A 24,104-nucleotide genomic window follows, 5' to 3' on the forward strand; every position below is an offset into this window, starting at 1 on the left:
CTAGGGTCAGCATTTTGAATTTCTCCTGTTTGAGGAACAAATTCTAAATCCTCAAGTCTAGAATCGGTCTTAGACGACCGTCCACTTTGGGAATCAGGAAATATCTTGAATAACACCCCTGACCCCTTTCCTGCAACGGCACCAACTCTATTGCGCCCTTTGACAACATGGTCATAACCTCCTGTTGCAACAACAGAAGATGGTCTTCTGAACAAAATGAGGGACGGGGGCAAGGGAGGAGGGGACTCCTGAAAGGGGAGAGCATAACCTTTTTCCACAATTCTTAACACCCACGAGTCCGTTGTAATCGACTCCCACTTTTGGAGAAAAAGACTCAATCTTCCCCCTACAGGAGAAGTATGGACGATAAAGTGGGGAAAACTAGGGCTGCTTCTGCTGTTGTCCACCGGAGGAGGAGGATGAAGATGAAGGCTGCTGGGGTGGACCTCTAGCTCTACCCCTACCCCGCCCTCTAAAGGCACGATAGGGCGGATTGGCAGGTTGCTGGGCCAAGTATTGTGACCTCCGAAAGGCAGAGCCATGTGTAAACCCCCTAAACGTGCGAAAAGGTCTATAAGATGCTGCAGCAGAGGTCTGTAAGCCTAAAGACTTAGCTGTTGCCCGACAGTCCTTAAACCGTTCAAGGGCAGAATCCACCTTGTCTCCAAACAGCTTTTCCCCATCGAATGGTAGATCCATTAAGGTGGATTGAACGTCCGATGAAAAAAAACGACGAAAAAAAGAGAGCCTTAACCAGGCATGCCTCCTAGTAGCCACAGATGTTCCCATAGCCCTGGCTACCGAATCAGACGTGTCCAGGCCAGACTGTATAATTTGTTGTGCAGCCGCCTGCGCATCCATAAAAAGAGACCCAAATGACTTTTGCATCTCCTGTGACAGATCCTTGGCCATCTCTTTAGCGGAGTCCATAAGGGCATGGACATACCTGCCCAGCACACAGGTAGAATTAGTAGCCTTGAGCGCCATACTACAGGATGAAAAGATCTTCTTCGAAGACTGCTCCATGCTCTTGGACTCTCTATCAGTTGGGACTCCAGGGAATGTTCCAGGAGCAGCCTTCGCGGAGCAAGACGCCTGGACTACTAAGCTTCCCGGAGTCAGATGTTGTGACAGGAAAACCGGATCTCCTGGTGCGCCCCTCTGTCTCCTCGCCACTGCCCTGTTCACTGCAGGAGTCGTAACTGGCTTCCTCCACAAGTCCAATATAGGCTCAGTTAAAGCCTCATTGAAAGGCAGCAAAGGATTAGCACTGGACGCAGAAGGATGGAATACCTCTGTGAGCAGGTTAGTTTTCACCTCCGCCACAGATAAAGGCAAGTCCAGAAACTCTGCTGCCTTCCTTACCACTGTATGGAAGGATGAGGCCTCTTCTGTTAACTCCCCCGGAGACGCAATGTCCCACTCGGGGGAAGTATCCAGCCCACTTGCTGTGGCCAGACCTTGGAATTCATCCGAAGGCTCAATCTCACCTTCCTCCAGCTGTCTAGATTATTCCTCCTCCAAAAGTCTTAAAGCCTTCCTACGAGACCGAAGATGTGTCTCCATAGCCGCCGTCGATAAAGAATCCATCGACGCCGACGACTTCGAACCTCGGAAAGGTCCAGAAAGAGATGGGTGACTCTCCGCTTCACCCGGCACCGGCACCAGCGCCGACATGGAGTCCAACGATGACCTCCGCGGAGTTGGTTGGCAGGAAGGCGATGGAGCCGGTCTGGAAGGAGACATCATCGACGTCGAATGGCGCGGCGATGGAGTCGGCTGACGCAATGGTGGAGCCACCGTCACAGGTGGTGAACTCCCACAAGGAGATACCCTCAGCGCCGATCCGACACTCTCCGCAGGACAAAAGGGCATGAATGGAGCCACCTTATACGGCACCGGAGAGCCCAAATCAAATACCAATGGCCAGTGGGACCCGCTGGTGCACCAGCAGGGGCCATAGATTGAAAAACGGCATACATTGCATTAAAAAATGCAGCCGGGTCCGCCCCTGGAGCCGGGAAAGCAGGGTATTGCTGAGTAGAGGTCTGCTGTACATCAGGTACCCTTGACGCCGGCGAAAATTGAGGGCTATGATGAGCAACCTCAAAGACAGATGGCGCCGGCGACAACTCCGGACTTCTGGGCTGAGGCGTCACAGTAGGGCTCATCTCCCATGTCTTCTGGCGTCCAGAAGACCGAGACCTCGACCTCGATCGGCTCCACTCCGACCGGCGGCAAGAGTCATGACGGCGTCGTGAATCATGATGATGCTTCTTATGCTTTTTGGGTGAAGCATGGGAGGAATCCCTCTTATGGCCCTTCTTCTTCACTTTTGCCAGAAAAAGCTTTGCCTCACGCTCTTTTAGAGCCTTAGGTTTCATACTCTGGCAAGATGAGCATCCTTCAACATCATGCTCAGAACTAAGGCACCAAATACAATCCGAATGAGGGTTGGTCACTGACATCCAACCCACACATTCTCTACATGGCTTGAAACCGGACTTCTTTGGAGGTGACATTGTAACCACCAAAAAACTCAACAGTAATCAACGAGCCAGGAAGAAGAATCTTATTGGCACGTTGACGTCAGACGGAGTCACGTGGAGCCGTGCCATTAAGACGTCCTTGTCGACGTAGACAGCTAGGAAGAAGACTTTCCGTCGGATGCTGGGGCAAAGACGAATTCATAAGGTGAGGAATCCACAGGTAGTTGTATCCATCAGAAGGAAATCATTTTAAACGTATTGGAGAGTTTTAAACTACATTCATCAGAATCATTGGAGTCTGTTGGATGAGTTGGATGTGGCAAAACAGGTTACTATTTAGTAATTCAGTTTACATATGTAAGTTCAGTCTCTTCTGATACTGTTAAGATGGCCGCCATATTTGCGTCCGTGAAGACTAGTAGTTTACTCTCGATACTTGTGGGGGGTATTGTTTCCCTTTCTTTCTATACATCAACATGGCCGCCGCTCTCTACAATCGACAATATCGGGCTACACCATTGGGCAGGCTAAGTGTGCACTAACAGAGCACAGCTCTATTTAAATGCGTTTGTCGCACGTCATCTGGGTTGGAACAGGTGTACGAAAATGTGCGATTTTGGATCTTAGAGGAAGGCTGCTTAGTACAGCTACTTAATATATAAGGAACGGTATTGTAAGATAAATAGTTTTAAAACAGTGAACCTTTATTGTTCAGTTATAGTAGGATTTAGATTTGATATTTTTTATAAAGGAACATGCAGTGTTCCAAAACATTGTATTGGCAGTTTGAATTGGGAGTTATGCTTAATAACACTAAGTTTTTGAGCAATTTTGTTTTCAGATGTAGAAGGGGTTCCTCCATTGCTGTTTCTGACCATGAGGTTGACGCTGACATTATTATATGCCAGTTCTTTTGTCGTGATTTGGAAGATTTGATTACAAGGATTTTGAAGCCCGATTTGGCCGGGTTTGGATACGCCTATATAACGGTAGTGGATATGCTTTCTAAGGTTGGTACGAGAGTGCTTATTGTTACAATTTGTGAGCAATATATTTGATGGTTACGTGTCTGATTTAATATTGTCTTGGTGTCTTCTTACTCTTCTACTTGTGAATTGATGACAGCATTTGCGAATAAGGTATTTATTGTGTAAGAGATTTTTGTCACAACCACCTTTGTGATTCTTTGGAATGTACTGGCCACTATAGTGTGGAAGGCTTGTTCTCCCAATTTTTGAATATGGACAGTTCATATCTTGTGCATGGTTTGCTTCCTCAAGTTCACTCTCTCGTCACACTATCGTTGCATGGGTGTTTTAACACTTTTTAGGTTTTAATTGACTTCATAAGCATCATGCAGGTATGATGCTGTAGGGAACATTGGGTGTCCTTTCTTCTTATGGATAAGACCATTAGTTGGTCTTCTTTTTTGTAATGCTAATGTGTTCATATTGATATTTTTAAACATGTATATAGTTCAGAGATGCATTATGTATTGTGAAAGTAATTTAAGTAATATGGTGTTTTGTATTGTAATTTATCAGCCTTGAATAGTCAGCTTTAGGACGAAACACGGGTTGGCTAAAGTTCTAGCATATGGGTTGAAGTGGACATCTTTTGGCCAACTTTTCTCCAAATTGGATCATCTGAGAATATTATAATACACTACGTTCTATTTGTTTATGTAATTTGAATTTTTTGTTTATGTATTGTTTGCTATTTATGTTTCTTGCTATATGTTTATGTTGGGTTGTATATTTATTTTTGTATATACCTATGAAAAAAATAAAGTTTTGTATATATCAATTGTGATTTATATTTGGATAGGAGAACGAACACCCATATCACTCATGCTAAATTGTCTTAAAAAACGGGATTAATTATTTTTTCCATACAGATTTGATTATCTTTCATTACATATGTTATATGTGCTCTAAGATAAATATGGTGTGCTCTGCTATTTCTTGATTCTAGAGTCCTCATTACTACTTTGTTGGAGTGAAAAACAGTATATGGTTCATGAGAGGTTAGTGCTTGTATCTTGCTGACCCGGTGAGCTGATGTTATCGCTACCAGGGAAGCTGCTTTCAATGTAATATGTTGTAAAGAAGCCTTGTGGATGGTTTCAAATGGATCTCTCGTGAAACGGGAAAGTACTACATTAAGTTCCCAAGGAGGAGAGGGATGTCTGATGGGAGGGAAAACCTTCTTTAACCTCTCTAAGAAATATTTTAGGCCTGGGATTTGGAAGAAAGAGATTTGTAGGGGACATTTCCTGTTGGCAGCAAGAGCTGTATGCGAGATTTAGCCAAGTGTAAAAGTTATGGAAAAATAACGTCTTCTTGACAGGTGGTCGGATCCATGTTTTTAAAAAACACCAGATGCTAAATCTCTTCCATTTAAAAGCATAACAGGAGCAAGTGGAGGCCGATTAGCTGCTTTGAGGATCTCCATGCAGTCTTGCGGCAAGTTCAAGTGTCCATACTGCCCTAACTCAGGAACCATGCTGCCAAACTCAAGGAGCAGAGATAGGTAGTATCTGGGTGAGAAGCTGCAGCATTTTTGTTTTCTGCTGTGGTGAACAGAAGGGGTGCCCCACATGGAGGAGATACGTTGACTGACCTTGTCTTGTAGGACCCATTAATGATTTTCGTCAAGAGCTCTGCTGAGAGTGTCTGCCTGGGTATTCTGTATGCCTGGGAGGTGAGTTGATGTTGTATTCAGGTTCCTGGCTAAAAGCCACGTCCAGATTGCCTGGGCCTCTAGTGATAGGGCTCTGGACCTAGTGCCATCCTGTTTGTTCAGGTATTAGATGGTGGTTCTGATCCCATTGGAACAAGCAGGCTACCAGTGGTAAATGACGGGTGAAAGGCTTTGAGGGCCAGATGAACTGCACAAGCTCGAGGAGAGTGATATGATATGTTATCTCTCTTTGAGACCAAGATCCTTGAATCTGAAGATGATCCATATGGACTCCCAATCTGAGCAACAAAGCATCCGTGACTATTGTTTGAGTGGGGACATATTGGTGGAACGGCATCCCTTTAAGGAGATTGTTTGGAGAACACCACCACTTGAGGGATCGTGTCGCATGTGAGGAGAGTGTGATCCTGTCCACCCAGTTGCCCATGAGCTTGTTCCATTGGTCCTCCAGGCACTTCTGTAGAGGCTGCGTGCGGAGGCGAGCATTGGGAATGAGAAAGATGCAGGAGGCCATCGACCCAAGGAGAGATGAGACTTCTCTTGCAGTTGGATGAGGTGCCTTCTTGAGAGCTTGACATTTCTGAAGGATCAATAAGCGTTGCTCCTCCAAAGGAAACATCTTTGCCTGAATGGTGTTGATTGTGGCTCCCAAGTAATGCAACATCTGGACTGCTGTTGACAATGACTTGTTAAGGTTGACGTGGAGACCCAAACGACGTAGGAGTTGGTAAGTCCAATTGAAATGCAGCTGGGCTGCAAGAGAGGTGGATGCTTTTTGACCCAATTGTCTAGATAGGGATGGACAGCGTTGCATTTAGAAAATGTTCTGGGTGCTGACTCGAGGCCAAATAGCAGTACTGCAAACTGGTAATGGTCTTGTCCCACGAGAAACCGGAGAAATTTCCGATGCTTCCTGGTGATGGGAATGTGTAAGTATGCGTCGTGAAGGTTGATGGAGCAAAGCCAATCTCCCCGATGAAGGTGGGTATACATTTGATGTGAAGCCATCATCCCGAACTTCTCTTTTCAAATCCATTTGTTGGCTACCATTAGATCGAGAATGGGCCTGAACTCATGCTCGTCTTTCTTTGGTACTATAAAATCCCTTGAGTAAATTTCCTTCCCACACTGATTGGTGGGAACTGCATCCATTGCCTTCTTTTGCGAGAAGGTTTTTACTTCCGCCCTGAGTAAGTCAAGATGGAAAGTGGACGGCTTTGATGGAATGGACGGTTGAGGGGTGATAAACCTGAGACAATATCCATTCTGCACAATATTCAAAACACAGGCGTCTGTAGTGATGCGTTGCCACGCTTCCAGGTGATGTGTAATGCTTTACCCTACCGGCGTGGATAACGAAAGCGGGGGAAGAGAGGACTCAATGTTTTGGCGCAGATGTTTGTCATTCACCGTGGGTAGCTTGTTCAGTAGAATGTCCTCTTATTTGCTTGCGCTGTGTTTGATATGATCTCTGGTGTTGTTGTTGTTGCTGAGATATAGACAGTACCAATGAGGGGTTTGAACCCTTTGGGAGTAAAACCTATGTTGGTAGGGGCGGTATATTTTACGTTGCTCTCTATGTTTTTCGATACCCACAGCTTTTAAAGTGTCTAATTCGGTCTTCATCCTTGTCATCCCATCATTTGTGTGAGAGCCAAACAGAGGGGAACTTGTGAAAGGCACGTTTTGATGGCGTTGCTGTGCTTCTGGTTTTGAGGAAGTGAGATGGAGACAAGAATTTCTTTGCAAGGATACTCCTTGAAAGTAATCCTGTCTGCAAGGATGGAAGAATCTGCAGTCGCCTTTATAATTTGATTCTAAACCATTGCTCCGTCATTTTTGATTTCTAAGAAGTCCTCCATTTTGTCTTTTGCCTGGTGGTCTGCGGATTGCTGTACAGAATCCCAAAGTGCATGGTCGTACCTGCCCAGGAGGGCCGTAACACTTGCTGTTTTCATTGAAATGCCTGCTGTGGCGCAGACTTTGCTGCCGCCATGTCTAGTTTCTTGCTTTCCTTATCCAGTGGGCAAAAGGATAAAGGAGATGTAGAGTGAAGTTTTTTAGCCGCCACAATAACAATGGAATCAGGTGGTGGATCCATACGAAGACATAATAGATCCTGCTTGGGAGGACAATATTATTTTTGAAGCCTGGATGGCGCACGCTTGGCAGTGGCTGGAGTGAGGCTTCATGCCTGGTAGATCCACTAGAATTAATCTTCGCCATCTCCACAACTGGACGTGGGAGGCAAAACATAAGCAAGAACCACATGTTTTTCTATTGCTAGATGCCCAAAATTTGTTTGACAAAATACATTGGCCCTACCTCCTACAGACACTACAGAAGTTTGGTTTTGGCCACAGGGATTTTCAGTGGGTTGAGTTGCAATACCGAGCACCTACTGCAGTGGGGAGGGTGAATGTGGTGCTCTCCGATTGAGCAAGGTATCCAAAAGGGTTATTCCCTGTCCCCGCTGCTTTTTACTCTCACCATTGAGCCACTGATCACCCTGATTTGCTCCTCTCCTGATATTCAAGTGTTTTGTGTCTCCAAGGCTCACGGGAGGACAAAAGGATCTAATTATATGCGGATGACATTTTCCTTTATGCAACCGACCTGGTAATTATGATTCTGGCTATCCTTCAAGTGTTCGAAACATATCGGGCATACTCTGGTTACCGTATTAACTGGAGTAAATCTGTCCTTTGTGACCCACTTGGGCCCCTGAATCCAGCCAACCCTCCCTCACATGCTTCAAGTGGCAACTGATGGGTTTCAGAACCTGGGTGTTTTTGAGATTCCCTGTCCAGAAACCTAGGCTGTGTGGTGTTCCAATTTCAGGAGGAGGTGGAGAGATAGCGCGCACTACCCCTTACTCTGATGGGGAGAGCAGCAGTTTCCAAATTGATAATGCTCCCCAAACTGCTTTAAGCCTTACAGAATACATACTACCCAGTCCCGGAGGCGACATTCGCTAGGTTGGAGGGAGACCTGCAGACTCTATTATGGAAGCGCAGCCATTCAGGGATAGCGCTTCAGACCCTCCAAGGAAACCAATAGAATGGCAGGATTTCTCTCCCTGATGTCAAAGTCTGCAATTGGGGATTCCATATGGTGGCTATTAGTAACTGGTCCTTTGCACTGCAGGACCAAACGATCTACAGGCTAGAACATGCACAATTAATCGTCCAGTCTTACTTCCACTACTTGTGTGATGGCAGGTGGGTCCCAACGCTGCTTCCGGCAATGCAGGTGTCACTGAAGGCCTGGTGGAAAACCACTTGAAGTATACAATGGTCTGGGAAGGTAACGTAAAAGACTCCGCTCTGTTAGGGGGTGTGGATGCGCGAAGTAGGGAAGCTTAATGGGTTTGGGTCCTTGGACCTGTTGGGAATCTCTTGGATAGGGGATCTCCTATAGGACAATAGTCTGATGCCCTTCTCTTCCTTTCAAAGGGAATACCACATGAACTCTAACCAGTACCTGAAATACGCACAATTACTCCATGCTTGGCATGTGGAAGGCCTGAGGGAGTTGGACATGCTCGAGTATTCTCCTCTTGAAGGCAAAATACTCCTAGAAGAGCTGTAATCGAAAGCTATCTCCCTCACCAAGAAAACACTTAATATTAACATGCCGGACACCCTGGGTAAGCTACTGGCCAGATGGGAAAAAGACTTAGGATGGGGGAGGACCTTAAGGATGTGGATTGGAATGCAGCCCTGATGCATTGGAGGAAGGCAGACATAAAATCCTGTCTGTGCTTGATACAACTTAAACACTGCATCGAGTTTACTCTGACAGGGCATGGGAAAGGTGGCATCCCAGGACTGCCTGCATTGTGGAGTGGCTTGGGGTACCATTTCTCCATACTATATGGAGCTGCTCAGCCATCCAGGTTTACTGGTCATAGGTGGTGAGGGAACTCAGCAAGATATTAGGGGAGCATATTCCTCTAGAGACCAAATATGTCCTATTGGAGGTCCCCAGAGATGGAAGAAAAGAGAAAGGTCGAGGAAAGGTTCACATACTCCTCTTGTAGACATAGCGCAAACAAAAGAGACAGTGAAAATGTTGCCAATGAGAGAGACTCTGGGAGGGAATTTTGTACATGTACCTTGGAGCAGAAGTGATATTTTGTCTTTTACAAATGATTACCCCCAGGCTGAGAGAGAAACCAGTGGAATGGTATCAGCAGACAGATAGGTTTGTGAAACTTGCAAAATGCCTGTGGGTGGACTTGATTAGTCTCTCTGAGATTGTTGTTCCAGCAGATTTGTGGACTGAGTGTAAAAGAAGTGTAGACTGGCCTACAAGCGAACCGCAAAGAGATCAGAAAACAGGTGACCATCCCCTGAAGTAATGAAATATTAATATAAGGTCACTGAGTTCCTGAAGACAAGAATTTCGCCGAAAATCATTGATAGGCAACGCATAGATAGGACAGCTCAGGAAGGGAAAGAATTGATTCATGTGTACCATTAAAGATGGTACAGAAACAATTGAGCCGAAAGACACGATTCATTTTGTGTTCAGGTTTGTTGAAGGATTGAGACCAGAGATTAGCTAAATGATTAAGTCATTTGATTTGTTGGCAAGCAAAACCGATTGATGAGGTGTTACAGTATGCAAAATACTGTAGTGATGGGATTGAATTGAAAACCAAGAAAGTTGAATGAGAAAGCGATGGTGATGCAAAATAAAGCTGCACAGACAGTGATTCAAGGAAATTTTCAGCAGCAGCAGCCGCAGACAAATGGTATGTTTCAGAATCAAGGCAGAGGTAGAGGATGTGGTGGAATGACAATTCCAGTTGTTAATCAAAGTGTGGATTTGAATTCTGTGATGATACAAGGAGAGCAGCAGGGAATAAGAATGCTACCTTGACACGCTTGCGAGGCAATGGGCCTTTGGAAACGGCAGTGCCCAATGTTAAATCAGGGGGGGGTCGTTCAGCAGACAAATGGTATCAATACTTTTCAGAGCATTAGAGGACAAATAATGAGAGGTCAAATTCAAAATTTCCAGAATGATGTAAATGTGATGCAGGGTTTCCAGGTCTCCAGGGTTTCCAACCAATGCAGCATGTGCAAAATGTACAACCGCAGGTACAACAGGTACAAATGCCTCAAACCCAGCAGATACAGCCACAAGTGCAGATGGTGCCTGCACAACAAATTAAAATGCCTAGACAATTGCAAGTTCCGCAGAGCCCTATGTGCAACAGGTGATGCTTTTTCAGGTGGTCACAAATCAGAAATTAAACCAGTGTGACCATAAAGTACATTCAATTTTCTTTACATAGTGAGAATAAAATAAACGATGTATGGCTGTTGGATAGTTCAGATGAGGAGGAGTATGTGATAGCTGCATCACTGGAAGTAGATCAGAAAGGTCCTTATGTTAAGGGAAAGGTGCATGGTCACGAAGTTTTATTTCTGGTTGATATTGGAGCTACACGCTCAACAGTGAGATTCACCCTTCTCAGGAAAAAGTGTTCAGATTGTGGGAGTTGCAAACAAACAGTTGACAAATCCTAGTATGGAAATTGAATGACAAGACTTTCATAAAGTCGTACCTAAAGAGACTTTGATAACCTGACTTGGCAAGCTGCTAAACTGATTTGACACATTTTTACCAAATTTTGACAGGAAGAATCTTGATAGTGTGAATGAACTATTGAAAAGAAATAAAAACTCAAAAATTAGGAGGGATTACGTCTCTTTTTGATGATGTCATTGCTTGCATCATAAATTGTGAAAATTAGTTGGTGTGTTTTGATTATTATTTTTTAAATGTTGTTCAAAATTGATAAAATGAGTTGCTAAATGCCTAAAGTGACTTTCCGTGGCATTTGGAGGTTCCCTAGGTGGATGGAACATACCTTATCAGCTTTACCTAATTTGCAGTTGATTGAGTTGTTTGCAGGTTTTAAGGAGTTGACGTACTTCAGAAGAAGAAACAACGTTAAAAAGAGAGTTGGCGTTCTGAGGTATGTGAGTAGGGAAGTCGGCGAACTTCACACGTGTGTGGCACTTGGAACTAGTTATTGTTAAGATTGGCAATTTTAAGGGTTTGCATATGTTTGTGGTTTGTGACTCAAGTCCAGTGTCACTCTTGGGTAGAGATATGTTGTGTAAAACAAGATGTTTAATTACTTGAACAGATGAGGGAATTGAGATTCAGACAAACAGTGATGATGAAGACCCAACACTTACTGTTAATAATGAGCCGATGTCTGGGGAATTTCCTTTGATTAGTTCCAATGAGCCAGAGGTAGAAGAAGCACCTTTGATTAGTTTCTTTCCAGTTTTGAAATAAAAGATCTTCCGGTTGATTTGCAGAAGACTGTTAAGTCAAAAGTTTGGGATCTTTCATGAAAGGATATTGGGTTGATCAAAGGAGTAGAACCAGTCAGGGAAGCCGAAAGTAATTTTCCCTCAGACTCCACAATATCCGATGACAACTGAAGCGATCAAGGGTGTCAGACCTTTGAAAGAACAGTTTGTGGAGAAAGGAATTTTGAGAGAGGTGTTGAGTATTCAATGTAATTCACCAATAATGGGTTTGAGAAAACCACGTGGGAAAATATGTATTGTATAGGATCTGAAGAAAATAAACGACATTGTGTTAAAGTGTTGTCCAACTGTACCAAATCCAGCTGTGATTATGTTTCAGATTCCATGTGATGATGAATGGTTTACTGTGTTAGACCTGAGTCAAGCGTTTTTTCTCTGTGCCTGTTCATGAGGACAGTAGATATCCCTTTTGTTTTAAATTCTTGAGTAAAGTCTAATGTTGGTGTAGAATTCCACAGGGGTTGTCAGAGTCACCATCTATTTTCAACCAGATCCTGAAAAAGAATCTAGAGTCATTGGTAATGCCTTCCCAATCGACATTGGTGCAATACACTGAGGATCTATTAATCGCATCGAAGACAAAGGATGGGTGTAAATCTGATACAATAGCATTATTGAATTTCCTGGGAAACAATGGTCATGAAGTGTCCCCTACTAAATTGCAGTATTGTCAGAGGGAGGTGAAATATTTGGGTCATCGTATTGAGAAAGGAACTAGGAGAACTTCAAGAGAGAGAGAGAGAGAGATAGAGAGAGTTTTGCTTTACTGCTGACCGAGCCAAAGTACACACACTGAAAAGAGTTAAAAAGAATCTCTGGAATGCGCTTCACTGTCTAAAGAAGACATTTATTAAATCACTTTGCAAGGCTCGTGAAGTTAGGTCAGTACAACTGAAAGTGCAGCTTTAAAATGTGCGCAACAATAAAGTGAGAACATGTACAAAGAACATTCAATCTATAAACAGCAACTATATACATGCGAAGATATAAATACCTATATTTGGGTATATATATTTATATATATATATATATATATATACACATATACACATATACATACACACACATACACACACACACACACATTCACAATGCAAAGCAAATAATTAGTAAAAATTCATCACCATGGAGCACAGTTGCTCCTTCATCTTTCTCCTGCCAGCAAGTCGTTGACCTTGGCTCGACTGCAATGAGAAAGAGAGATCTACCCTCACGAGAAATATCAGGCATTCAACATCTCCATCCTGACTGAGGTCTCTGAATCCCCCACCGTTGACTTGGGTCTCTTATAAACCCTAAACAAGCCAGGAAGGAGATTTCTAGAAAACCCATCCAGCTCTATGAAAAGTGTTAAAAAATGCTGGCTACTTCAGGTCAGTTTTGAAAGAAACACACTGGAAATGGCCAAGGTCCCAAGGTGTCCCTCCCAAAACTAAACCATTCCTGCCGTACCATAAACATTCTAGTACATCCTTATCTTGCTGCCTGACTCCTCCATGTTATGTCCTAGACCTTGGTGGGAAAGAACACGCAGAATAAAAATATGAATGAGAAAACAAGTTGCATAACACGTTTTACACGGAAAAATACTTGCACCTTTAATGTGGCGGTGAAGCTAAGGTTAAGCTGAATCCAAAATAGGGTCTGTAACTTGTGACCGCTAATGTGCCGGTGGACAGCTAAGCCAAGTGAAAAGTGCGACACGGAGTCAGTGGTCAAAACACACATATCTCTACAGAGAGTTGTGACAATTTTGCAGATGAAAGTACAAAGTACACAAAAAGATGGGAGGATGTTTTTGGGAATGGTTGGTTATTGTCACCAGTGGATTCCGAATTTTTCAGTCCGTTAAAAGCCTTTACAGAGACTGACTCAAAGATATTTCCGATCCTATAATAATGGATGCACCTTGTATGAAAGCGTTCACTGATGTGGAAAGTTTGTGTCAAGCTCCAGCTCTGGGTATGCCTGATTACAGTAAGAGTTTTCTGTTTGTCATGAAGGTGATGAATGTTCTTTGTCTGTTTTGACCCAGACACATGGTGGTGTCAATCGTCCAGTAGCATATTTTGCAGCTACTTTGGATCCGGTTGCAGTAGCCTTACCAGAATGCTTGCGATCCGTTGCAGCAGTAGAGCAGAGCATTGCTCAAAGTGAGAATATTGTTATGGGCTACCCTCGAACTGTGATGCCTCTCCATTTAATAGAAATCCTGTTGACTCATTCAAAGACACAGTATCTGACCAGTTCTAGACTGACCAGATATAAAACTGCAATCTTGGGATCTCCAAATGTGACGATAAAGAGATGTACAGTGCTTAACCCAGCAACTTTACTTCAGACTGAAAATGTTGATTCAGATAAATTGGATGATACTGAACATGTTTGTTTGGAAATTACAGAGTTATGCACAAAACCCAGAGCAGAGATTAGAGACCCCTGCCTGGAAGACAATGATTAAATTATGTTTGTTGATGTTTCCTGCTTGAGAGATAATGTGGGCACTTTGAGAGCGGGATATGCAGTATGTTCTATCACTGGCATACTGGAAGCTTCATGGCTTCGAGAAGTGTTTTCTGCACAGGTAGCAGAATTGGTAGGTCTTACCAGAGCATGCCAATTTCCATGTCAGATGAAAGAGACAATCTACACCGATAGTCAATATGGATTCAGCATTGTGAATGACTTTGGCTAGATATAGTCACAGAGAGGTTTCCTAACTTCTTCTCGTTCACCAGTAAGAAATGGTGAGAAAATTAATGAGTTGTTACAAGCTATTCAAAAGCCAGGGAAAATTGCTGCAGTAAAATGCAGTGCACAGAGATCACAAGATTATGTGTCCTTAGGAAATGCATTATGCAGATCAGGTTGTGAAGTTTTGTGCCCAGAATGGCATATCTTTCAAAGGAATTTGGGAATTTTTACCTGAAAATGATGAAGTGTATACAAATTTCACTATGCAAATGATTGATACTTTGGAAGAGCTGAAGGCTCTACGAGACAATGTTTTTGAAGGAGAGCGCAAAGATTGGATCAAATGTAAATGTGTCCAGAGGGAGGTTGATGTCTGGGTAACAGCAGAAGGGAAGGTAGTTCTCCCAAATAGTCTACTGACTCAAATGGCTAGATACTATCATGGTCAAGCACATATAAGGAGAGATGTAATGGTTTGAAGTTTTAAGCAGCACTAGTTTAATCCAAAGTTTAGACAAGTTGCCAAAGCAGTTTGCCATAGATGCATCATTTGTCAACAAATTAATGTTGGCAAAGGGACACTAGTAAATATGGGGCATATTGGCATTGCAGGAGGACCACTTAGCAGAAGGTAAATGGATTTCATTGAGATGCCTGCATGTGCTGGTTTGAATTATGTGTTGGTGACTGTGTGCATTTTCAGTCACTGGATTGAGGGTTACCATACAATAAGAAATTATACTCTCACAGTAGCAAAATTACTGCTGAGGGAGTTAATTCCATGTTTCGGTTTCCCGGTAACTTTGGAATCAGTTAGAGGGAGTCACTTCAACAATGAAGTGATAAAGTTGCTATGTTCAGCTTTAAACATTGAGCAGAAACTCCATTGTAGTTACCGCCCAAAAGCTTCAGGACTCTAAGAGCAGATGAATGGAACTCTAAAGTCCAGACTGGCAAACATGTGTGCATCCACAAACTTAAAATTGCCAGATGCTTTGCCGTCAGTTTTAATGTCAATGAGAAGTACTCCTGACAAGACAACAGGATTGTCACCCTGTGAAATCCTCATGGGTAGAGCTATGAGACTACGAGCAGTACCTGCGAATGCTCATATAAATATTACAGATGACATGGTGTTAGACTCCTGCAAAGGCCTAGCTGATGTGGTTCGATCTTTTTTTCTCATCAGGTGGAAGCACCCATACTTCAAAAACCTCAAGGCCAAGGACACAACATGAAGGCTGGTGATTGGGTCGTCATTCGTAAGCACGTGAGGAAGTTGCACCTGGAGCCAAGGTGGAAAGGACCCCACCAGGTAATATTAATCACAACTACAGCCATGAAGTGTGCAGGACTTGCGAACTGGATACATGCAAGCCACACTAGGAAAGTGAACAATCCAACAGAGCAAGAAGAAGAGCTGTTGAGATTACCTGCACCTAAACGTATTCAAGGGCAAGAGAGAGAAAGAGAAGAACTGGAGATTTTATCTGGAAACGTTCCAAATGATTTACCCACCACTTCTGTATCAGACGAAGTGGAGAGTATCCTGGAAGAAGAGGGGGAATCATCCACGAACTAAGTGATAAAAGAACCGGTTCACTGAGAACAAGAGAAAGTACTGGTCGAGAGAAGGGTGTCCCCAGAAGCAGGTGGTCTGATGAACCAGACTGAACAAGTGACTGACCCCAATGGAAAGGCAGTTGAGACAGATCCAAGCCTAGAGAGTTTGACTCCTCCTGAACCAGTTCCGGGAACGTCAAAAGAGAAGAGTTTGAGTTGAATTCTGAAAAGAGTATTAACAAGACGACCTATGAAAGGTGACAACTGGCCAGAGAAAAGCTCAGAAGCAGGGAAGATAAATGTAGTTCTACCAATTCAAGAAGAAAATGAGTTAAACGAAGGAGAAGATCTCAGTGAAGAGGAAGCTGGTAGTAGTCAAAGGGTAAAAAGAAAGAGTTGCAAACCGAAAATATTCTGGTCCAGAATGGGCATATGTAACTACAAATGAATGACAAGAAGAGGTTTTGAATTTTGGTTTTGACAGAGACATTCCGAGTTTATATTTGGTACATGAAGAGAAAAGGAGAAGAACAACTCATACTGGATTTCGAGAAATTGAATGAAAAGACTTTGATAAAGTCGTACGAATAGAGACTTTGATAACCTGACTTGACAAGCTGGTAAACTGATTTGACACATTTTTACCGAATTTTGACAAGAAGAATCCTGATAGTGTGAATGAACTGTTGAAAAGAAAGAAAAAAAAACACAAACATTAGGAAGGATTGAAGACTGAAGAATGAAAATTGAAATTTTTTGTCTTTTGTTTTGATTTGATCTAAAAAGGCAAATTTTGTATACTTCTACTTTTTGATTCTTTACAGACCATGGGACACTTTAGTAATCAACACACCACAAGTAGTCGCTGTATATGTACAGGTATTGGTTTGGCAATTGTTTGTGCAATAGCATGTTTGTTATTGATTGTGATTGTGTTTACTTTTTAGACAAATGGAGCCAACCATACCATAGAAACACTCACAACTGTTAGTCCTTTAGAGTCTACTACTACTGTTCCAGCAATAGAAAGGTTAAAAATAGATGATAAATACTTACACAAAGAGAAAGAACTTTCTTCTAATGTTTTCTATAGCTTATTGCGTGAGTATGTTGATGTAATGGATGCGAAAGACTGTCATGTCTGTACGCAGATTCCAGCCTCTGTTGAGGAGGGAATTGCGTATCATAGTTTACCGCTTACTTATGGTATAAGTTGTAGTCTTTTGCTAACACAGTTCTATAACCAGTAATATATTCAATATTTCTTTTCTAATGATGAGGTAGTATTTTCTTTTGTACCTATAATTAGATATTTAAGTAGAATTGCAAAGGAAAAGGACATAGTTCTAGTAAGGGGTTTCTTTGAACCTACATTAACCTTTGGAACTCCTCTTAGATACTGAAATTGCTGCTACAATAGCTATGGCTCTTCAGAACCACCTCACATTAGACATTCTTTTACCAAAAGAGGGCGGAGTTTGCAAATTACTTGGTCAACGTCACTGTTGTTCATACATACCGGACAATAGTAAATTAGTTAGAGGTTTGACTGACAATTTCACATAAGATAAAACAGAACTAACTGAATATATCATTTGGGAAAAATGCTGGCAAATGAATTGCTTCAGTGGGAAATTTGCCTGGCAACTTGAGAGAAGGTATTATATTTAAATTAGTCAAATGGATTTCAATTATTGTGTTTTGTCTAATTGGATTTTGGTGAATACATAAAATATTTAAAATAATTAAAGAAAACTATTTGAAAAGAAACAGAGGAGGGTAGAATTTCAACTGGAAAGATTTTATGGGAGAAATTCAAGGAGTAAGAAAATTTATAAAAAAGGTGAAAGAATCAAGATTCTGAATTATGAAATGAAATAAATACATCTATTTTGGGTTTTTGTGTGATGACATATATAGTCATCACAGGAGGGATTGTGAAAGCTGAGATTTTCTCGATAATTTGTTTAGTCTTTACGTAATTATACTTACAGATTAATATGTTAATTATTCTAATGATAATACTGTGTTGACAACAAATGTGACTTAATGAATGGCCACCATCAAGTGTTAAGCCTATATTTTGTTCTTCATGCTAACATAAGCTGATGAAATTATGTCAGATAAATGTCAGAATTAAATGTGTATTTAGTGGCCTCTGTTGGACTGAAGTAAAGGCAGAGGCAAGGTAATGTAAGCTGTATAAAATGTTTCTAGTGTGTTCCGTAGTCTGACTTCATTGTTTGAAGATATGTTTCTAACTTGTATGCCGTTCCTCGAGGGAAAAGAAATGGTGTGGTAACATATTTTGTAATCGTTTTTCTGTGGCTTCATATTCCGGTGGAGTGCAAACAATGGATCCAGAGATGAAGCTGAGGAAGAGGAAGTATATGATACAAATGCATTAGTTTAGTTTTCATCAATGGAATAACAGCAAATAGAAGAGCTTGGAGTGAACTAATTGTATAATTTTGATATATATATTAATGTTCTGATTGATCATAACTTTCTCACCTCATACTTTATCCAATCACTTTCATTTAACAAGTTTAATTTAATGTTCAGTCACCATTGTTTGTGGGTTCATTCCCCTTTTGGATTTTTGTGTATCCTGAGTCCTACAGATTCTATAACTTTATGATCTGTCACTTTGACATTTCATGTTTCCAGATAGTCTAATGACATTCTGGCACTTTATTAGTTTATGTCTGTTCAATATTGAATCTATACATAGATGTTATAGTGTATTTTATAGTCCAATTTTCTAAACCATTACCCCTACCCTTGTTCCTATCCTGATGTTGGCGTCTGATGTTGCGGTCCCACTGACGAAGTAGACGTTGTTGCTGACTACCATAGTGATTTGGTAAAAAAATTATGAGTTGTGAATTATTTGTCTTTTGTTTTTCAGGTACCAGCTGCAATTGTTTATTTATTGCTGTTTATATTTGATAGCTCCATAGCTAGTTGTTTTTCTAAATTTGAGTTACTAAAACCTTTACATGAAGCCCAACGTGTTAATGCTAATTAGTGGTTAGTGAGGTGTTACTCACATGCTCATGAATTGTCGTTGATATTTTCTGTCTTATCATTCAGATGTATTCAATTTCTCTTGTTCAGATTCTTTTGCTATGGTTTTGTGTTATAATCATTGAGATAATTTGTATTTTTGCGTTAGTTAAACATAGATATATCCGGCGTTCGAATCAGCCTTTGTTGCTTCTCTATATGTATCATTTGCGTTTGAGAATTATTTTTGTGACTTTAGCGTTGTTAATATAGGGAAATAAATCATTAACTTCTTAATAAACTGGTGTTGTTACTGAGTTGAATTGCTCATGATATGTTATATGCGATGTTTATGATGTATTTCAAATTACATTTTCTCAAAAACAGATTTGGTTTGGTTCATCGACCTAGTGTGTGAAATCCACTATCTAGTCTCTTGTGGGTCTGCGTCAACACATCTGTGTCTTCTTTCCATCTGTGGGATGGGGGAGGTCAGGCAGTCACTATAACATCTGCAACAAGTTTCCTGTCACTCAATGTCATGAGAGAATGTCACAAAGAAGCCTCAGCTCTAGAGCACAGAGACCTTTATCAGGAGGACTCGCATCTCTCTTCTGTGGTTGAATCTAAGACTGTGCCGTCTGATGAGGGGTCAGCATCTCCATTGAAGGCTGAGGCGGCTGGGCTGTCTTTGAAAAAATAGAAGTGATAGGATGCTGCATTTTTAGTTGCTGGAATTATATCACCTATGTTTTGTGATCGTATTTAAAAGTAGCAATAAAGAACAGAAATGTGTTCAGAATTTTCATGATAGAGCAGAAAAGCCTTAATGTGTTCCAGATTCGTTGCTTGGCATGATGAGATAATAAACCAGGCTTAGGCTTTTAAATATTCAAAAAGGGGCAATTTTAGATTAGTGTGGTAAGTGGTTTGCAATAAAGCACAATTTCCTCTTTTTATTCTTTTGTGTATAATCGTATTTTGCAGGTGTTTTAAACCAAGTGTACTTTAGAACAGGTCAAGTTTTATAAAAAAGAAAACAATGTATCCTGATCATGAATATTTGTGAGCCGCCTATTCAATTTTGCTATCTTGTGTGCATCAACATATCTAATAAAAGGGCTAGACAAATTAATTACCTCAACTTTAACACCAGAGAAGAAGATTTGGTTTTCACATCAACCATCGGTTTTATTCTTCTTCTCCATTTCCACCACTAAACATCTTCAGCTCTTCATCAGTCCAGGAGGGGTCAGAATTCTTAGCTGTTACTGCTATGGAAACTCTGGGGACTTGATCAAAGCACATTTAGAGGTTACCATTCCATGAGGTGCTGGCTTCTCCCCTTTCCTCATCTCAGACGAAGCAGTAGGGCTGCATGAGCCCATCTCGCTTAAGGATAAACTTTGCTTGAAGATCCCTACCTTCACGGCACTCAATGTCTTTCTTAGGATTACACTGTTGAGTGTCACCAAATGCCATGGTTGCTGAATATCAAGGCAATCTAGTCTTGATTTCAACTCATTCCTCCCATTCATCACTCTTTCTGTCTGCTGTTACTCTTGTGGGTTCTCGTACCCTCTGCTTTACTTTTTTCTCACCATTTTCCTATATTTCTCTTACTTTTCTTCCCCATTCTGCTTATTATCGCTTGCTCTCAGTCAAAGTTTTTCAACAAAAACTAAGATTCCACTCACAAAAATCAGTGCCACTAGCCAACACCTGCCACTACAGACACAAATTAAGAAGTGCCCTAGAGTTTTTACAATCGCCTGTGTCATGGGGTCAGAAGAACAGAAAAGGCGTCGTAAGCAGAAAAATAAAATAAGACATTCTGTGAATAGTCTGAGTTTTCTGGAACCCTCACTGATGTTTTAAGAACACCTACATTTCTGAGCAGCTTCTGATTAAGGTTCTGCAAAAAAGAGACAAAACTTTTTTTTCATTTTTAAACATATTTTTAATTGCACAATTGATTTTAAGTGTGCCATCGGATCCCATAGGACCAATCAGAATATTCTAACAGCGATCAGTTTTATGAAGATCTAATGATAAAAACGCTTACATTTGCTCTAAAATCATCTTCGTGTAAACAGATATACACATTATAATCCATAAAAGGAAATTCTTGGGCATGTAGAAAAAATATGTATAATGTGCCTGGTTAAACCTCGAGGTTTGCACCTTGAAGCGTACAAACATTCTAGCACTTAAAGGTTAACCTGAACAAACTGGAAAACATCACATACAAATAACGCCTAAATAGAGGTGAGAATCAATATGGGTAAAGTACTCCACATCAAGCACAAATCCTTCTGGTATCGGGGATCAGTTGATTAACAGACAACCTCTCGATATCTGATGTATTTGTCAAGTGTTTTAAGTGATTAGCATGCTAGTAAACTAACCTCAGCACAGTAACGATAAAGCTAATAGCTTCGAAAACCAATGGAAAAAATCAGACAAGGGCTCACCACGTACAAGTTTAAAACCCAAGGAAAATACACACAGAGCGAACACTGACAAATATCACTATGAGTCAAAAGGCAACTTGCCAGAAATGCTCTCCACTGCATCTTAAGACATTGAGTTGGTCATCTACAGCTTCGGAAATAAGCGAAACATTACTTCCCAAGCTCTCTTTGAATGCTAATCAGGACTAAAACAAATACTTGCACATACAAAGTTTTATTTTGCCCACCATTTGAAAGCAAATTGGCCAATGAAAGATTGATTTATGTGGTTTATCAAATGTTTGTTTATCATCATTGCCTGAGATTTGCATTGCCCTCTCAAGCCGCTGTAGGGTTGCATAATTTTGGTAAAACGGAATTTTAAACAAAAACAGAAAAGCTGTTATCTTTTACAAAGAACCTTTCAATTAACTCAATCAATAGTGCAATAAACTGCTACAAAATATAGCCTCCAACACAATTAGGTATTTCGCATCAGAAAATAAGACAAAAAAAATAAGACAAAATGTGACCTTCGTTCATGGTGGCAACATCATACTCCAGCTTCTGTTCTTTTCTGATTGAGGTTTCTAGCCCTGAGTGCAAAAAGAGGGAAAGGTTGGTCGGTCAATTTGGTTGAACACAGTATGCAGACATGTCTCCAAAACAGACAAACATTTCGGTGAAGATTGTCAAGGAAACATCAGTTTGTATATAATATTCTCAAAAGAACAAGAGAGCATGCTATGCTGTGGTCAACGGTGTTACGTATTCAAGTTTTCACAACCATAAAAAGAAATTATAAGGGAAGGAAAAGGAGGGGGCAGTTAAAATCAAATAAACCTTATTTTATCACAACGATAGTGGAGCAACACTGTTTTAGTATTATTCAAAAGGACATCAGAATCTATGAAGATAATTACATTAGATCGTGAGGAGCATAGCGGGGAATCTGCAATACAAGTCACCTGCCTAATAAAAATGAATCTGATGAGCATTCTTTTCACACATTATTTTCACTGCATTAATTGCAAAGAATGCAGTCTGAACGACTAGAAATCAGGTAGTTAAGTTCTCCCACATGTCATTTTGGTCCAATCCAAAAATCCCAAACCTCCATGACTGATACTTTCTAATGGACTAAATAAATATTAAATGTGACCATGCCACAGTGCATTAGTTTTCAGACTGCGCACAGGCAACTTAATTATTATCACTATTATCTGAACATCCAGACCCTGAGGGAGTCCTCAAAAAGTTACCAAAAGCTGCAGTGATTAGACATTTCTTAGAAAAAATATAAGCTACACATGACTGAGACTTAGAATCTAATTGGGCTGAATTGCCTGAACAATATCAGTGGCTTGAGAGATTTAAATAATCTAGTCAGTGTTATTCAAGAATTACTAAGTGCCTCCCAGCTGTAGCAAGCATGTAGCAAATTCTTCTTAAAAGACACAATATGGTTAATAATGATCAATTAACATGATCAATACAACTTGTAGGAAGCTGGCTCTGTATATACTATATCAAAATGAGATACAGTGTGCACAGAGTCCAGAGGTTCCCCAAGAGGCATGACAGAGTCAATAATAGATAATACTAATGCGGGTAGTGTTAAGCATTTGTTGTACACACACAAGCAATAAGGGAAAACACACACTCAATGACTTAACTCCAGGCCAATAGGTTTTTATATAGGAAAATAGTATTTTGTTAATTTATTTTTAGAACCACAAGATTCAGATTGCAGGTAAGTACATTAAATGTAAGGTACTTGGCATAGCAATACTTAGAACTTTGAACTAAAACAGCAAGTTACTTACCTTCGGTAACGCTTTTTCTTGTGGATACACTAGCTACCTGTGGATTCCTCACCTAATGAATTCTCCCCATGCGCATCATTCAACGGAAACTTCTTTCCAGCTCTGCACGTCGGCGAGGACGTCACAATTGCCCAACTCCACGTGGCTCCGTATGACGTCATCGTGGCAATAAGAGGCCCTCGCCGGCGTGCTGACGTCAGTTTATGCCATTTTTGACGTGCCTTTGAGACGAATAGGTGAATATTAACATTCCATACACTTAATATCTATATTCAAGAAAACTTTTATAGAAAAGGTAAAAGCCAATAATGGTAACAGTATCAACACATATTCGTAAAAATTCTACACAATTATGAATGTATACCAACACATACAAATAGAACCATATATACAAATATATATATATATATATATATATATATATATATATATATATATATATATATTTTATTATATATATATAAATAAATGTATATCCTCATAATACAGAAATAATCAACTATACATGTACACACCCAAGTAAATCTCGGTATGACCAGACAGACTACAGGGAGGCGGGAGGGACCATGAGGAATCCACAGGTAGCTAGTGTATTCACCAGAAAAAGCGTTACCGAAGGTAAGTAACTTGCTCTTCTGATGGATACAGCTACCCGTGGATTCCTCACCTAATGAATAGAGTCCCAAAGCAGTACCGCCTCGGAGGAGGGTGTCTGACTGGTCACACCAAGAAATCCTGCAGCACAGACCTTGCAAAATAGCCATTCCTCCTCACCTCCGAGTCCAAGCAATAATGCTTTACAAAGGTGTGGAGGGACGCCCAAGTCGCGGCCTTACAAATGTCTGCCACTGGAGCACCTCTAGCCAGGGCCGATGTGGCCAACTTAGCCCTGGTGGAATGGGCTCTTATCCCATCAGGAGGATCTTTCTTCGCCAATGAATAGCATATCTTAATACAAAGAACGACCCACCTGGATAGCATTCATTTGTGGACGGCCTTCTCCTTCCT

At 41.1% G+C, this 24,104-nt stretch overlaps 1 protein-coding gene across 1 annotated transcript in view; it reads right to left on the reverse strand.

The window, feature by feature from the left end:
- CREM (cAMP responsive element modulator) overlaps nucleotides 1-24,104 on the reverse strand; it is an 823,729-nt gene that overhangs the window by 659,389 nt on the left and 140,236 nt on the right. The window contains exon 2 of the mRNA XM_069211219.1: nucleotides 21,804-21,866. The gene's annotated coding sequence lies outside the window, so the exon portion shown is untranslated. The remainder of the gene's footprint in view (nucleotides 1-21,803; nucleotides 21,867-24,104) is intronic.

This window comes from Pleurodeles waltl, chromosome 10, assembly GCF_031143425.1.
Source record: "Pleurodeles waltl isolate 20211129_DDA chromosome 10, aPleWal1.hap1.20221129, whole genome shotgun sequence".
Lineage (NCBI taxonomy): Eukaryota > Metazoa > Chordata > Amphibia > Caudata > Salamandridae > Pleurodeles > Pleurodeles waltl.